The sequence below is a fragment of the Rutilus rutilus genome (assembly GCF_951802725.1).
Source record: "Rutilus rutilus genome assembly, chromosome: 7".
In the NCBI taxonomy this organism is placed as follows: domain Eukaryota; kingdom Metazoa; phylum Chordata; class Actinopteri; order Cypriniformes; family Leuciscidae; genus Rutilus; species Rutilus rutilus.
Genome location: NC_140221.1, coordinates 33,054,259 through 33,065,232, shown reverse-complemented (window position 1 = coordinate 33,065,232; position 10,974 = coordinate 33,054,259).

The following is a 10,974-nucleotide window of genomic DNA, read 5'->3' as shown; positions in this document are numbered from 1 at the left end:
TTGTAAACCATTAATTAGTGACGACAGGCACTGCCAATTACACTGGTCTACAAGTTGTCTGCTTCAGAGATAAAATGTGCTATTTATGTATATTATTATGATGTGCTTAATTCAAATATAACAATTAAAACAACTAATTGGCTACTGTTTCCAAGATATTAAAGTTTTTACATTTAACGTCTATGTATATTGTGTAGATAGTACCTCTCTCACGTCCTGTCCAAGAAAATGTATTCCTACTAGAAGGCTTTCCATTCCGTCTTTATCCAGATTGATGTGTAAGGGTGGTAACAAAATCTTCCTTGATTCAACGAGTGGTGGATGCTTCACACTTTTCTTTCTAGGCTCTAAATTCTGTTGGAGTGGCCAATCTTTCTTGATGTAGTGGGAATCTCTTGCACGACTATCCCATTCGCATGAAAAAACAGTAGTACTTTGTGTATCCAATCTGCAGATCAAGAAAGAGAGCAACAACCTTCAATTCGCCACATAGGCGACACTGATGTTGGTCATAGTTAACGCACCTAAAAAGTTGTTTCATGTTGTCATATGTTTCCTTCATTTGGACTGCATGACCAACTGGAATTGATGGCAAAACGTTGCCATTATGCAGCAAAACAGCTTTAAGTTTATACATATGTCGTATATACTGACCAAATACCTTGATAACTAGAGCCAATCAAAAATTGTAAGTATTAATTTCGTTCACAGTGAGCCAGATTTATTCAAGTTGGACTACATTTATTTCAGAAGCATTTTGGCTGAAAAAAAAGAAAAAGATTTCTGCTCTAAGGTGGGGTGACATGGAAACATTCATTTATGAGGAGGTAGATTCAAGGTTTATATGTGTTTGTAATTATAATTATTAATTTAAAAATGAATGGCAAGCTCTTACACTGGACTCTATGCATGAACATATCACTGACCATGACATTTTATTGATATTGCTGTGCCACAGACCTTGGAGTGTACTATTTAATATATTTAACGTTTCCCCATTGATTTACAGGCTCAACCTCTCCCCTGTTTATGAGCGTTAGCAGGCAGCCACTCAACTTCATGAGGAACTGAAAATGAAAAAATAATGACCCTCATCCATTGTAAAAGTTCAACCTGGTGCAGAAAGAAGGGTGCTGAAGTCAACTCTGGTAATTGTCACAGAATGAACAGGTTTTTTTGTTTTTCATCAGTGTTCTTTCGATTATTGTCTTATGTTGTACATACTGTACAGTTTTTCATTGTATGCTTGAAATAAAAAAATTAAAAAAAAATCTTTATTATAAACAGAAGCATGGAACCAGGTGTTAAACAGGTGAGTTGATAACTTGCAGAAGGATACTGGAACTTACCTGAAGGATAATACAGTCTCTCTGATGCAGGTAGATGATGGCTGATGACTGGAGATAGACGGAAGACGGGATGAGGATGAGGATGAGGATGAGGATGAGGATGAGGATGAGGATGAGGATGAGTCTTAGTAGAGATGAGACCAGACCATGACTGAAGGGTGAGTGCTGAATATAAAGGGGTGAGATGATGACGAGGTGCAGGTGATGATAATTACTCAGGGGAGAGTGAGTGCAGGTGCGCCAAAGAGGATCCTGGAGAATGTAGTGCAGAGAAGACAGACGGTGAATGTGACAGTAATAGACTGAAATGAAAATGTTGAGTAACGCCTTTCTCTACTTTTGGTCGCAGCATTTGTAAGCTACTTTTTTGGTACATTTCCAAAGCTTTCTAGTTTTTTCCTTTCTTTCCAGAGCTCTGCGAATTACTAAAGCCCTACAGTTGGATACTTGCAGAACAGAGTTGGCTCCTGTTGAATTCTGCTGGAGACAGTAGATTCACACATGAGATAATTTAATTGTGTGGGAATAAAATATTCATCTGTGAGTGCAGAGATAATTTTGACATTAATTAAGAGGCCAGTAAGGTAGATGTCATTGTTTTGATTATTTTCTGTACGCGGTAAAACTCTTTGCCATAAATAACTTCTCCACTGTTGTGGTGCCAAAGTTGGACTTAGATGACAGCTAGATGACAGTCCAATCAACAAATGTTCTGTGTTGAGAAAAGTCAAAATTTTGTAAATCTGGCTGAAAGTGCACCTACGCTATTAGATGTATTTCGTTAATTGTCTGTACATTTCCAGTGAGTGGATATTGCTTTGACATGCGTCTGACAAATAGCCTCATTAAGTTGAAGAAATGTGAGATTCTAGCACTTAATGAACTCAATGAAAGGCACTTCACCTACTGCTTAGATGTTCTAACACCAAGTTTGAAGAGTATGGAATACCAGGTGTGAAAAGATAATAAACAAATGAACAATTTACAGTCTGTTGTTGTGTAAGCATAATGGGCACATCACCAACCCAAGGACAGGACAAATGTCTGGATTTGATTTACTCTTCAGCGTTTACTGCTTCTTTAATGATCGTCAGGGAAAGCATACTTTAAGTGGTACTCAGCTTTCCAATCCTTTTATTTCAGGAGGTGGTCTAAAATCTGCTACTGTTCTGTTTTGTGTGACACTGTAGAACCATTATGGAAGCAATTTCCAGAGAACAAAATAAAAAGTAATGGTGAAATAAAGTTTTTGATACATGATGTGGATTTATGATACATTAATTGACATAAGATCTGAAGTCACACTGTGAGATGTAAAGTCAAATTGCAAGAAATTACTTCACATTGTGAGAAGTGGCATTTTGCAGTGTTTATTTAGTGTTTATTTAAATCCACAATTACGTTTTTGTATCTTGCAGTTGTAACCAGGGCCGGATTGGGACTCATTTTCAGCCCTGGAGTTTCATGCCTTAGACCGGCCCACTTTAGTTCCCGACTGACTAAAATAATGTAATTAAACCCTCAGTATATAAGGCCCAATCTTTCAAGGGCTATCTGGCCCTTCCCCCTACCCCTAGTGCTGCCCCTCCAACCAAAAGAGAATCGAGACAACCCTAACCCTTCACGGGAACGCGCAAAACGGAGGGGTTAAGGGACAAGGGGTAGGGACAAGGGGTAGGGGTAGGGACAAGGGGTAGGGGCAAGGGCAAGGGGTGAACTGGGATTGAGCCTAAGTCTGCAATAGTGCACTGTTCTGTACAGCCTTGTAATTCATTGTATTGTTCAAAAATATAATTTTCTATTCAGTGCAATATCAGTAAACAGGGTTTTATAAATACAGAGGTCCCAAAAGTGATCTTGCTAGGGGGTTCGGGGGCATATTATTTTTCCACTGTCATTGGCAAAGAACATCTGTGTTAAATAGGAATCCATTGTAATAAAGTTATTCTCATTATTGGCACAGTATGTAATAGGCTATTGCTCTACCTGCTCTCCTCTCTCATCTCCATCTCTCGTTCTTCTTCTCTCAGTCTCTTTATCTTTACCTGTAAATCTCCCCTTCCTGAAGCTGAGCTTAGATTGATACCGTCTTTGCAAAGTGATTATTTATGTCGGTCGTTTAAAATTTCTATCGTAAAACAGCTGTTTAGTTTAACCACTTGCACCTCATCTCGTGAAGCGTCGCGTTGGGATTCGCGCGCGGCCGCGGCGTGAACATAAATCCCGCTTGCTTTGATCGGTCATCTCAAACATTTTGCCATTGCCGACGAGCGGTGTTTGAGTGCTGAAGCAGCTCTGATGATGAGGTCGGTTATCGTCGCGATATGCGAATCATTGCAGCACCAAATTAGAGTTAATATTAGGCAATTATTTCACAACGTTCATTATACACTCAGCAAAAATGACCGAGGTCCGGACCTCGGAGACCTCAATGGTCGGTACGGCCCTGACTCGTAGGCTATTTGGCCGCTTCAGTTTCTAGAGATGTTTTATTATTCTGGCCTTTTCAGCGCCGCCTTTGCACCTATAGGCTATTATCCTCGTTTTGTATCTCTTATTTTTTGTTAGCACATCTCTAACAAAGTGACTTCATTTTTTTTGTTGGGCTGCGAGAAAATAATAATAAAAAAAATAGTGGGGCTGCGCTATGACTGGACACCGGCCCTCCTGGCCAATAAAACAGACCGGCCCACCGGGAATTCTCCCGGTGCTCCCGATTAGCCAATCCGGACCTGGTTGTAACCCCTCCGGTGCAACTCGCCCCATTCTGAGCGCGACTCGAACCGTCATGGGAGGTGGGAGGTGGACAGCTCCTTCTAGCTAGCCTCCGTTACACTGACCCCCCTAAACCTCACTCCCATCCGGGTCACAGCACCAATGTAACCTCTCTGGTCCCGCTCCGAGTGGGACTCCAAACGGTGTCTTCCGGCATGGGAGGCGGGTTCGCTAATAAGGACTCTAGAGACTGCAGTCTCTAGCATCAGTCGCTAGTGCGCCTCTTGAGGCGAGGGGAGTGCGCTGTATTCACACAGCTCCTATTAGCTAGCCTCCGTTACACTCACCCCCCTAAACCTCACTCCCACCCAGGTCACAGCACCAATGTAACCCTCTCTGGTCTTACTCGCCCCGCTCAGAGTGAGACTCGAACCGGTGTCTCCGGCATGGGAGGCGGGCTCGCTAACAAGGACTCTAGAGACTGCAGTCTCTAGCATCAGTCGCTAGTGCGCCTCTTGAGGCAAGGGGAGTGTGTTGTAATTGCACAGCTCCTACTAGCTTGTCTCTGTTACACTGACCCCCCTAAACCTCACTCCCATCCAGGTCACGGCACCAATGCAATGTAACCCCTCTTACTAGCTGGCTTCTGTTACACAGTGTGACAGCTTTTTTTTTTTTTTACTCTAAGATAAAGATAGACTACACAACCAAACACGATAAAACTATAACTCATTAATCATCACTAAGGCTTGTTTACACATAAAAGTGAAAGTGATGCATGGGGCATCATGTAACAATTTATTCACAAACAAGAAAGTCAAATGTCAATATAGTTCTTCAAAGTGAAAGGAAAAAAAGAAAACTAGTATCAATTGGATGGGTAAGTTTCCTTTTTTGTTATCTGAATTGCATCTAAGATACACAGTAAGATAAATGTATGCACCAAGAAAAACACTAGGGCCAGAGTCAAGGTCAATCACTGTGGGACTGTTGTTGATTTAAGTACTTTGGCCAAGAGCAAAAGAGTGGATAGGAATCTGAGCACAGCAACCCTCTAAATGATGTTTATCCTCTCCAATGCTATGGATTAGGCCTATACCCCACATCCAAGTAAACAAAAGCCCATATATTTATTTGTTAGGTTAGCATCCTTACAGATTTCCTCTTATGAGACTACATCTTTTCCCTCAGGTTAGTACTTATTCTGATATTAAATATTACCATGTCTTAAAATGTTCATTTTGTAAGTGTTCCCAAAAGAATTACAATACATAAACACCTGTAAGTAACACTATTTGCATAGTTCCTGCACGAAAACTCAATAATAATTGAAGCAATTTGTATAGTTGTGTTTCACCTTACTTGAATGGTGCACATGCTGTCATCTGTCTGCTTAACGACCTCATTTAGTCCACAAAGCAGTATATAATGAGCTGTAGGATATTTTCGAGTTGTATAATGAAGCCATTACTATATGCTGCTCTCCTAACTCAATTAGTGGAGTACACAGACAGCCTGTTTTTATCAGAGGTGAGCTGCTTGATTTATCTCAGGGGCAAATAAACAACAGGGACAATGTGTGTTCCTTCATTTATTTATCCATCTTGTTAGTTTTTTTCTTAGCTTTAACTTTCACTGAGAAGTCATTAAAGGTTCTTGGCCTGCTCTGATGTTCTTGGTAAAAAAAAGGGAAGATGTGTTCAGTGGTGACCATGACTTTAAGTCAGACACATCGAGCTAATTATCTTGGGAAACAGTGCAAATTTGTATGTGTGCATGTGGTCACCAATTACAGCGTGAAATGTTGATTAAAAAAAAAAAAAAAGAGTAATGAAACAGAAAATTTCTTCTTTATGCTCAGGTAAGAATATTGTGTGCCCAAGCACCCCCTGTCATCCCATTTAATTACCACTCTTAGAAGAAAAGGTTCTATGTAGAACAGGGGTGGGGAACATTGGTCCTGGAGGGCCACTCTCCTGCAGACTTTAGTTCCAACCCTAATCAAACACACCTGAACAAGCTAATCAATGTCTTCCGGATCACTAAGGCTACAATCAGGTGAGTTTTTTTCAGGGTTGGAGCTAAACTCTGCAGGACAGTGGCTCTCCTGGACCAGCGTTCCCCACCCCTGATGTAGAACCTTAAAGGGTTCTGTCGGGCACTTCATATAGCTTGATTGGAATGTTGATCCAGGATCAACAAAGTACAACCCCAAATCAGAAAAAGTTGGGACACAGTACAAATTGTGAATAAAAACAGAATGCAATGATGTGGAAGTTTTAAATTTCAATATTTTATTCAAAATACAACAGATGACATATCAAATGTTTAAACTGAGAAAATTTATAATTTTAAGGGAAAAATAAGTTGATTTTAAAGTTCATGGCATCAACACATCTCAAAAAAGTTGGGACAAGGCCATGTTTACCACTGCGTGGCATCCTCTTCTTTTTATAACAGTCTGCAAACGTCTGGGGACTGAGGAGACAAGTTGCTCAAGTTTAGGAATAGGAATGTTGTCCCATTCTTGTCGAATACAGGCTTCTAGTTGCTCAACTGTCTTAGGTCTTCTTTGTTGCATCTTCCTCTTTATGATGCACCAAATGTTTTCTATGGGTGAAAGATCTGGACTGCAGGCTGGCCATTTCAGTACCCGGATCCTTCTACGCAGCCATGATATTGTAATTGATGCAGTATATGGTCTGGCATTGTCATGTTGGAAAATGCAAGGTCTTCCCTGAAAGAGACGACGTCTGGATGGGAGCATATGTTGTTCTAGAATTAGGATATACCTTTCAGCATTGATGGTGCCTTTCCAGATGTGTAAGCTGCCCATGCCACACGCACTCATGCAACCCCATACCATCAGAGATTTGTCCAACAAGGTTGTCCTTGTCCTCTTTAGTCTGGATGACATGGCGTCCCAGTTTTCCAAAAAGAACTTCAAATTTTGATTCGTCTGACCACAGAACAGTTTTCCCCTTTGCCACAGTCCATTTTTAATGAGCCTTGTCCCAGAGAAAACGCCTGCGCTTCTAGATCCTGTTTAGATATGGCTTCTTTTTTGACCTATAGAGTTTTAGCTGGCAACGGCAAATGGCACGGTGGATTGTGTTCACCGACAATGTTTTCTGGAAGTATTCCTGAGCCCATGTTGTGATTTCCATTACAGTAGCATTCCTGTATGTGATGCAGTGCCGTCTAAGGGCCCGAAGATCACGGGTATCCAGTATGGTTTTCCGGCCTTGACCCTTACGCACAGAGATTGTTCCAGATTCTCTGAATCTTTGGATGATATTATGCACTGTAGATGATGATAACTTCAAACTCTTTGCAATTTTTCTCTGAGAAACTCCTTTCTGATATTGCTCCACTATTTTTCGCCGGAGCATTGAGGGAATTGGTGATCCTCTGCCCATCTTGACTTCTGAGAGACACTGCCACTCTGAGAGGCTCTTTTTATACCCAATCATGTTGCCAATTGACCTAATAAGTTGCAAATTGGTCCTCCAGCTGTTCCTTATATGTACATTTAACTTTTCCAGCCTCTTATTGCTACCTGTCCCAACTTTTTTGGAATGTGTAGCTCTCATGAAATCCAAAATGAGCCAATATTTGGCATGACATTTCAAAATGTCTCACTTTCAACATTTGATGTTATCTATATTCTATTGTGAATAAAATATAAGTTTATGAGATTTGTAAATTATTCCATTCCTTTTTTACTCACAATTTGTACAGTGTCCAAACTTTTTCTGATTTGGGGTTGTATTTGATCCAGGAACATGTTGTACTTGGTGAAATTACGTTCACCAGAATATTTTAGCTGGATTTAGATTTCATTAATTAATTTTATTAATTAGTTTTTAATATTGATTACATTTCATTAATTTAACAGTATACATACATACATGCCGCCAAATTTGAAACTGTAATAAAGACATGGCCCCATATGCAGATATAATTCAGATAAATCATTTATTAAAAAAGAATTACATATATATATGAACAATGTTAAGACATATGTCATTTAAAGCACTTATTTAATATAACACTGAAGTCTTGATTCCCTGATCTTCTTTCCAATGACCTTCACTTTACACTGTTCTTATAGTGATATGATATAGGACATGCTGGAATATCCTTCTTGTTATTAAGTTCCAGTGCAGTGCTCTTGTAAAATTCATCTCCTAATAAAATGCTCAATGAATTATCAATAATTGAGATTGTGCCTTCATCTTCACCTTATTTTAAAAGCCCTAGCAGTGAGATTTCCTCCCTCCTCCCTCCTCTTCGCTCTGCTGATGACCAGGTGAGGAGAAGCTACACTGTAAAAACAAACCTATAGAATCTACCCAATAAAATTGAGGTAACAATTTGCACTCACTTTGTTTGGGTAGATTTCAACCCAAATTTTTGAATAAAGAGTACCTACATTTAATGGCTATGACATACTAAACAAAATTAGGTAAAGTCTACCTAATAATTCTCAATACATTACACAACTAATTACTGAGTAATAATTACTCTATTGTTAGCAGGCAAAAGTCCATCTACTAAATTTGTATTAATAATAATAATAAGTCAATAGAAATAATTAAACATTACTTATTCAGAGATGGTTAAATTTACCTAAAAATGGCCAGACACAGGATATTTCATCTATTACTTTTTTATTGACCAAAAAACTAACATTTCAAACTAACAAAGGAACTACAAAAGAGCCCTCTTACATTCATATAACATACAACTTCTTCAACACTTTCCATTTAAAAATAATGGGAAGTCAGAATATACATTAAAAGCAACAGTCTTAAATCTCTCTCACATTTTGTTATTTCAAACAGATCTCATTTACCTTAATGGACTGACATGTAATATGGATAACAAACATTAAATTTGTTATAAACTTAACACAAATTACTGTAGGTAAAAAAATAACCATTATTCATCACCAATTTTAAGCAACATACAACTTAATTTCACTCACGTGATAACACTTTACAATAAGGTTTCATTAGTTAAATGGTTATTCACCCAAAACTTTTAAATTCTGTCATCATTTAGGCTACCTTCATGTCGTTCCAAACCGTAAGACTTACGTTCACAAATAAAGATCTTTTTGATGAAATCTGAGAGATTTCTGACCCTCCATTTGCAGTCTACACAACTACTGTACCACTTTGAAGCTTCAAAAAGTTCATAAAGAGATCGTAAAACTAATCCTTATGAATTAAGTGGTTTAGCGCAAATGTTCTGAAGAAAGACAATCACTTTATATGATGAACAGATTAAATGTAGTCTTTTATTCACATATAAACATTCATCAACTCAACATCAGTTGTGGTAAACGGAAGCTCAAACATGTTCCCTTGATGTGCGAGAATCAATGAGGTTCATTCTCGTACACGTTTGAGCTTAAGCAAGAACCAATGAGCTACTATTTGTTCGCTGAACAATGTATAATAAATTTAATATGTTTATCATAAAAAGGATCGTCTCTCTTCAGAAAATTTGAACTAAACCACTTCATTCATATGGATTCGTTTAACAATATCTTCATGAACTTTTTGAAGAGTCAATGGGGTGGTTGTAGACTCAATGGAGGGAGAGAAATCTCTCAGATTTCATTAAAAATATCTTTATTTGTGTTCTGAAGATAAAAGAAGGTCTTACAGGTTTGAAACGACATGAAGGCGAGTAATTAATGACAACTTTCATTTTTGGGTGAACTATCACTTTAACTACTTTAGTTAACATGAACGAAGAATGAACAACACTTCTACTTCATTTATTAATCTTAGTTCATGTTAATTTCAGCATTTATCAATTAATTATTATTATAAAAAGTTGTTAACATTATAATGCACTGTGAACTAATATGAACAATGAACGACTGTAGATTAGTAAAGATTAATACTGTATTGCTCATTAATAGTCCATCTTAATTAATGCATTAACTAATGTTAACAAATGAAACCTTATTGTAAAGTTTTACCACTTACGTTATAAAACTTCTTCAACACTTCCCATTCAAAATAAACGCCTTCATGGGATGAAACAGTCTGTGGCTGAACTTTCTTCTTGCACGGTCTTCAAATGTTTTCATAAAGATCTTTCTGTGGAAGAAAAAGAAAGTAAGAAATGTTTTAATTATACATTTTTGATTATAGATTTAATCCAGACATAAATTAACTGCATTTAGGCTTAAATCACTGTAAGCTGCATCTTGCTTAAAAAAACAACAACAACACTGCTATTGCATGATGCATAATTACATCTGCACGATGCAAAATCAAAAGAGGAGAGCAGCAGTTAAAGCTAGGTGATATGCTAGCATAATATGTGAACAATTTTGTGTACGTTAAATGAGGATATGGATAACGAATTAAGCACATCGCGAACCCAAGCGAAAACATGCACAAATTGCCCAAATATATTAAAATAACTATATTAAGTAATTTGTAAAATAATGCCTATTATTAACACAAAACCGTTTTTGACATAAGTGAAAGAACCCAACATAAATGCACATCATATCTCCGTAAAAAATAACAATAATAAAAGTACTTTATGATTTGATCCCTTCTAACACAGAGATCATCATATAAATGCAAGGAAACCTTAAAATTAATTATCCAGCAAACCACAAACAGTTTTACTCTGCCTTGATCGCCTAACGTTACCCTGTCATCAGGACGTCAACTCGTCAACGTCTCTCTCTGTCAAACACACAGATGCAATGCGCGCTGCTCTTTGTTCACTAATTTTAGCCATGTACATAACACTAATATTCTACTCATGAATGTAGATTTTTACTCGCATTTGCAGGTGTATATGCCCAGAAACTACGCGAAATCGACCATCCTCAGCTATGGTTGTGGCGCCGCGCCGACAAGATAACAGAAGC